Here is a 7,295-nt window from a genome sequence, read left to right on the forward strand (position 1 = left end):
GGGGGAGGGGTATGGGAATCTTTCGGGATAGCATTTGAAATGTAAATAAAGAAAATAATAAAAAAAAAATGTTAAGTCTTTACTATATTTAATTTTCACCCCCTGTAAGTCTGGTTGGAAATGGCTAAGTGATTTTATACATGATGAAATAAGTGTATGGGGCATGCAGAAGATCCAATTAGTGATTTCATTTTAGATATGGCCTTTTCAAAGCAGCCTATCCATCCCTGGCTCTAGTAATCAGAGACCAGAATGCAATTAACCTGTTCTTAGGTAACTATGGTCTCCAACTGGCAATAGCTGACAGAAGGAGGTCCAAAGCATTGCTTCTCATTCTCAAAGGTTAGTGTTAGTGAAATGTGTTTATATCTAACTCAGTGCAGTAGGCCCTGGCAACTGACTAAAACCCAATTCTGGTATCAAAGTTGGACACTTCATCCATTTTAGCATTCATCTGTTAACTAGCTTTCACACATTGATAATTTCAGTGTTTGAAATATATATCCAGCATGAGGCATAAGTTGTATGCTAGATCACACACACACACACACACACACACACACACACACACACACATATATATATATATATATATATATATAGTCCCCATTTTTCATGTCTCTAATCCCAAGATTCACAATGTTCAAACATTGCATGTAGATAAATAATATATACCTTTCATTCTATATTTTGTCATATAATTTTCACTTTCAAATAATTTCATGAAAATTTTCCTAATAATTTTTTCCAACAATTGGTATTTTGTGGACTTTTGTTTAACCTTTTAATTTACTTTTTGTATTATGTGAGATAAGGCCAGTTTTATTCTTCATGTGAGTAATGTGGATATCCAGATTTCTAAATATCATATATCACATGCACACACACACACACACACACACACACACACACACACATCTTTACACATTCTATCACAACACTATTTTTCAGCACTAAAATTTAGTAGTATATTTTGAAATCAGGTAGTAAAATTTTTTTCAGCATTGCTCCTATGACCGAATATTGTTTTGATTTTTCTTCCCCTCCTTTGTTGGATATAAAATAAATTTTAGACCTTGTCTGGTTTTTGCAAATTAGAATTTATGAATCATTACTTCTTCTTCCAGAAGATATTGTGATGAATAGAACTTAAATCAGTCTATGCTCAAAGAGACCTTGGAGAGGACAGAGCTGTAAGAGTTAGTTCCTTTGACAGAATCAGAGAAGCTAAACTTAAGTTTCAATTTCCTAACACTTTCATTTGATACTCTTGCTTTTAAAATCTAAAATATTTAGTTGATTTAGTTGAGGATTATTCCAAGAGAGCCCTTAAATTATTTATTAGGTACCATTTCTCAGCTGCCTTGGGCTTCTCTGCTTTCTCTGCTCAGTCATAGGTATTGTATAATTGTATACACATTTACCTCTCATTTTGATACTTGGGAATATTTTAACGTTTCCATCTGTGAAACACAGTCCACTTAAGCTTTGACAATGATGCAAAAAAGTACACTTTGAAGAGAAGCAGTACCTTCAGTTAATGAGGCTGAAAAAACTACGTTTCCACTCTTAGATCACAGTATCTCACGCTTTTCTAAGTCTACTCTGAATTGGTCAAGAACCTCAACAAAAGATCTGAAACTCTGAGTTTCCTAGAGAAAAAGAAGCTTCAGTACATAGAATTAAGTAGTAGGTGATGGCTGAATAGGACTCCCGAGCTTCATATAATAAGGTGAACATTTCCCAAGTGGGAATTCACTAAACTTAAGTTTCTGTAGAACCTTGGAAACTATACATCCTGTAAAGAAGCTGCTATGAGAAGAGAAGAAAATGTCTACCAGCCAAACATCTAACCAAAGATTAAGATGCAGTATACAAAAGAAACAGACTAATAAAGTTAAAAACGCAAATCCAATCAAAAATTGGTGCTGCTCTGAAGGAGCTATGAGATAAATGGAAGAGAATAGCTTTAACTAGGAAGTGGATAGGGAAAACAATATGGAGGGAGAGAGACAAAGAAATGATAAATAATACTAGAGATGTTTGGAAAAGCTATATTGAAACAGACTATGCTTATTTAAAACTATATACAACATATGTATAATTATATGTCTATGTGTATGCCAGTGTGTCTATATACACATTCACATTTGAATAATGTTATAGCACTTTCACAGTGGTCACTACAAGAGTCACAGACATAAAACAACAACAGCAAACCATTAAACCCATGTCATGTCCTGGGAGGCCTTCCTTACATTTAACTTATTTCAGGAGTTAATGAGACTCCCAACATAGTATAGGACATTGCTATTATACTTGATTGCCTTGCAGAACTTAAAATAAGATCCTATTACTGAAAATAGCACATATTACAGAAACAGAGCTTGAAGGTAGTTAGTTGTAACTGACCTGGAAGCCTCCTTTCTAAGAATTCTTATAATATCTGAAATAGATATTCAAGCTATCAATGGAAAAAAAATTAATCAATAGTTCTACCAAGGTAAAATGACTACAAATGACAAAATGTTTCAGCATCACAATATATCCCCAGTAGTGCAACTGTGGGGCATATACATGGAAGATAGCAAGGAGCTTTCTATTTGAACTTAAAACCCGATCGATATGAGAAAATTAATACCTGGTGCTGTAAATCTAGCAAACTGCCTGTAACTTATGAGGCCAGGTAACTGAGAAGATAATCTACTTTCATTTTTCCCAAACCAATTGTATTTTTAATAGCTATCATTAAGACCACAGATAAGTATACCTCTACTTTGACATCAAATCATTTTAACACTGATGAAGATGACTACAGCAGCAGCTGCCAAAATGCAAAGAAAAACTGATCATGGAAAGCCCAGCGTCCTTTATACCTAAAACATAACCCATATACATATGGGTCAGAGAATATCACAGAAGTGGTCAAAAGATTGTGATAACCAAAGGAGTAGTCTCTTTAATATATGACGGGAAAGCTGCCCTCATGAAGTCTCAACAAAATCTGCACAGTCGCATACCAGTTGAAATGCCAGTTATGATGGAGGAACTCTTTTAAGGTCATACCCCTAAGTGAAGAGATTTAACCACTTGATTGCTGAGAGAGGAAGAACACAATTTATCTGGGATTTGTCTGCTGATATGTTATCAAATTTTAAGAAGTCAGTCCTAAGCAAAGATACTAAAGGAATGCAACAGTGTGTGTATGTGTGTGTGTGTGTGTTTTTGTGTGTGTGTGTGTGTGTGTGTGTGTGTGTGTGTGAGAGAGAGAGAGAGAGAGAGAGAGAGAGAGAGAGAGAGAGAGAGAGAGGAAAGAGAGAGAAAGAGAGAGAAGAGAGAGATACAGAAACAAGGCAGAAAGAGAGACAAAGAGACAGAGACAGAGAGAGAGAGAGAGAGAGAAGGACAGATTGATATGGAAATAATGTTGAATATAGTATTCGTCTATGAATTTCTCAATAAATAACTTAAAAATGTATTAGGGAAGTAGCGGTATGTAATTAAACAAAAAGTACACAAAAGAAGAAATAATATATTTAATATAAAATATAATCAAGTTCATTTGAATGATTAGAATTATATTCCCTTAAAACAAAAGCATTAGTAATACCTTCAAGGTGAGTTGCATAGTGTCTCTTGACCTCTGTTATCTGGCACTGAGTTGTCAGGAGGGCAATTGTGTGAACACCCAAAATATTGGATTCTCTGAGGTAATCTCCAGGAGCTTCAAGAACAACCAGCTTGAAATACTGCTCTACCAGTCCTTTGATAGGTGGGTCAGCTTAAGTCATAGCTAGGAGAGTTTGGTTGTATGATCACCATTGTCTGGTCCAAGGCTACCCAGGATGTCCCATGGAGTCCTGGTGATATCAGGATCATCCAGCCAACACTAGGGGAACAGATGGTTAAGAAAAACACAAGCACACTATTGACAAGAGTCAGGGCAATATGCTCAGCTATTCTGCTACAGAAATCCCTTGATACCTACTAAAATTCAAGCCCAAGAAGAGGATCTTATTACAATTGCTCTGTAGTACAGCTTGAGGTCCAGCATGGTGATTCCACCAGAGGTTCTTTTATTGGTGAGAATAGTTTTTGCTATCCTAGGATTTTTGTTATTCCAGATGAATTTGCAAATTGTCCTTTCTAATTCAGTGAAGAATTGAATTGGAATTTTGATGGGATTGCATAGATACTGTAGATTTCTTTCAGCAGGATAGCCATTTTATCATATTAATCCTGCCAATCCATGAGCATGGGAGATCTTTCCATCTTCTGAGATCTTCTTCAATTGCTTTCTTCAGAGACTTAAAGTTCTTATCATACAGATCTTTTACTTCTTTTGTTAAGAGTCACACCAAGGCATTTTATATTATTTGTGACTATGGTGAAGGGTATAGTTTCCCTAATTTCTTTCTCCTCCTGTTTATCCTTTATGTAGAGAAAGGCAATTGATTTGTTTGAGTTTATTTTATATCCAGATATTGCACTGAAGCTGTGATAAAACGGTATGATACTAGTACAGCAACAGACAGGAAGATCAATGGAATAGAATTGAAGTCCCAGAAATGAACCCACACACATATGCTCACATGATCTTTGACAAGGGAGATAAAACCATCCAGTGGAAAAAAGACAGCATTTCCAACAAATGGTACTGGCACAACTGGCAGTTATCATGTAGAAGAATGTGAATTGATCCATTCTTATCTCCTCATACAAAGCTCAAGTGTAAGTGGATCAAAGATCTCCGCATAAAACCAGCAACACTGAAATTTATAGAGGAGAAAGTGGGGAAAAGCCTTGAAGATAGAGGCACAGAGGGAAAATTCCTGAACGGAAGAGCAATGGCTTGCGCTGTAAGATCAAGAAGCTACAAATGGGACCTCATAAACTTGCAAAGCTTCTGTTGGGCAAAAGATACTGTCAATAAGACAAAAAGGCCACGAACAGATTGGGAAATGATTTTTACCAATCCTAAATCTGATAGAGGACTAATATCCAATATTTACAAAGAGCTCAAGAATGTAGACTCCAGAAATTCAAATAACCCCATTAAAAATGGGGTACAGAGCTAAACAAAGAATTCTCAAATGAGAAATACCAAAGGGATGAGAAGCACTTGAAAAAAATGTACATCATCCTTAATCATCAGTGAAATGCAAATCAAAACAACCCTGAGATTCCACCTCATACCAGTCAGAATGGCTAAGATCAAAAATTCAGGTGTCAGCAGATGCTGGTGAAGATGTGGAGAAAGAGGAACACTCCTCCATTGCTGGTGGGATTGCAAGCTTGTACAACCACTGTGGAAATCGGTCTGGAAATTCCTCAGAAAATTGGACAGAGTAATACCGGAAGATCCAGCAATACCACTCCTGGGCATATACCCAGAAAATGTTTCAACTGATAATGAGGACACATGCTNCACTATGTTCATAGCAGCCTTATTTATAATAGCCAAAAGCTGGAAAGAATCCAGATGTCCCTCAACAGAGGAATGGATACAGAAAATGTGTACATTTACACAATGGAGTACTACTCAGCTATTAAAAACAATGAATTTATGAAATTCTTAGGCAAATGGATGTATCTGGAGGATATCATCCNGANTGAGGTAACCCAATCACAAAAGAACTCACTTGATATGCACTCACTGATAAGTGGATATTAGCCCAGAAACCTAGAATATCCAAGATACAATCTCCAAAATACAAGAAAATCAAGAATAAGGAGGAGCAACACATAGATACTTCATTCCTCCCTAAAATAGGGAATAAAATACCCATGAAAGAAGTGGAGCAAAGTTTGGAGCTAAGATGAAAGGAAAGACCATCCAGAGACTGCCCCACCCATAATCAGCCACCAAATGCAGATGCTATTGCATATGCCAGCAAGATCTTGCTGAAAGGACATTGATATAGCTATCTCTGTAAGGCTATGCCAGTGCCTGGCAAATATAGAAGTGGATGCCCACAGTCATCTATAGGATACAACACAGAGACCCAATGTAGGAGCTAGAGAAATTACCCAAGGAACTGAAGAGGTCTGCAAACCTATAGGTTAAACAGCAATATGAACTAATCAGTACCACAGAGCTCGTGTCTCTAGCTGCTTATGCAGCAGAAGATGGCCTAGTCAGCCATCATTGGAAAGAGATGCCCCTTGGTCTTGCAAACTTTATATTCCCCATACAGGGGAATGCCAGGGTCAAGATGTCGGAGTGGGTGGGCAGGGGAGAAGGGTAGGGGGAGGGTATAGGGGACATTCAGGATATGTAAATGAAGAAATTTCAATTTGAAGTGTAAATGAAGAAAATATCTAACAAAATAAGTTAAAAAAAAATAGTGGGTGACTTTAACATCCCACTCTCGCCAAAATACAGATCCTGGAAACAGAAACTAAACAGAAACACATGGACACTACAGAAGTTATGAAACAAATGGATTTAAGCGACATGTACAGAACATTTCATCTTAAAACAAAATGATATACCTACTTCTCAGCACCTCATGGTACCTCCTCCAAAACTGACCATATAATTGGTCCCAAACTGGCCTCAATGGATACAAAATTATTGAAATTATCCCAAGCATCCTATCAGATCACCATTGACTAAGGTTGATCTTCAATAACAGCATAAATATTAGAAAGTCATCAGTCACGTGGAAATTGAACAACACTCTACTCAGTGATACCTTGGTCAAGGAAGAAATAAAGAAATTAAAGACTTTGTAGAGTTTAATGAAAATGAAGCCACAACATACCAAAACTTATGGGACACAATGCAAGCAGTCCTAAGAGGAAAACCCATAGCCCTTATTGCCTCCAGAAAGAAACTAGAAAGAGCATACACTAGCAGCCTGACAAAACACTTAGAAGCTCTAGAAGGAAAGGAGGCAAATTCACCCAGGAGGAGTAGAGGCAGGAAATGATCAAACTCAGGGCTGAAATGAACCAAGTGGAGACAAAAAGAACTATTCAAAGAATCAACCAAACCTTGAGTTGGTTCTTTGAGAAAATCAACAAGATTGATAAACCCTTAAACAGACTAACTAGAGGGCACAGGGACAGTATCCTAATTTTAAAAATCGGAAATGAAAAAGGAGACATAACAACAGAACCTGAGGAAATCCAAAACATCAGATCCTACTACAAAAGGCTATACTCAACAAAACTGGAAAACCTGGATGAAATGGAAAACTTCCTAGATAGATACCAGGCACCAAAGTTATATCAGGATGATTTAAACAGTGCCATTTCACTAAAGAAATAGAAACAGTCATTAATAGTCT

The sequence above is a fragment of the Mus pahari genome, chromosome 2, assembly GCF_900095145.1.
Source record: "Mus pahari chromosome 2, PAHARI_EIJ_v1.1, whole genome shotgun sequence".
Classification (NCBI taxonomy): Eukaryota; Metazoa; Chordata; class Mammalia; order Rodentia; family Muridae; genus Mus; species Mus pahari.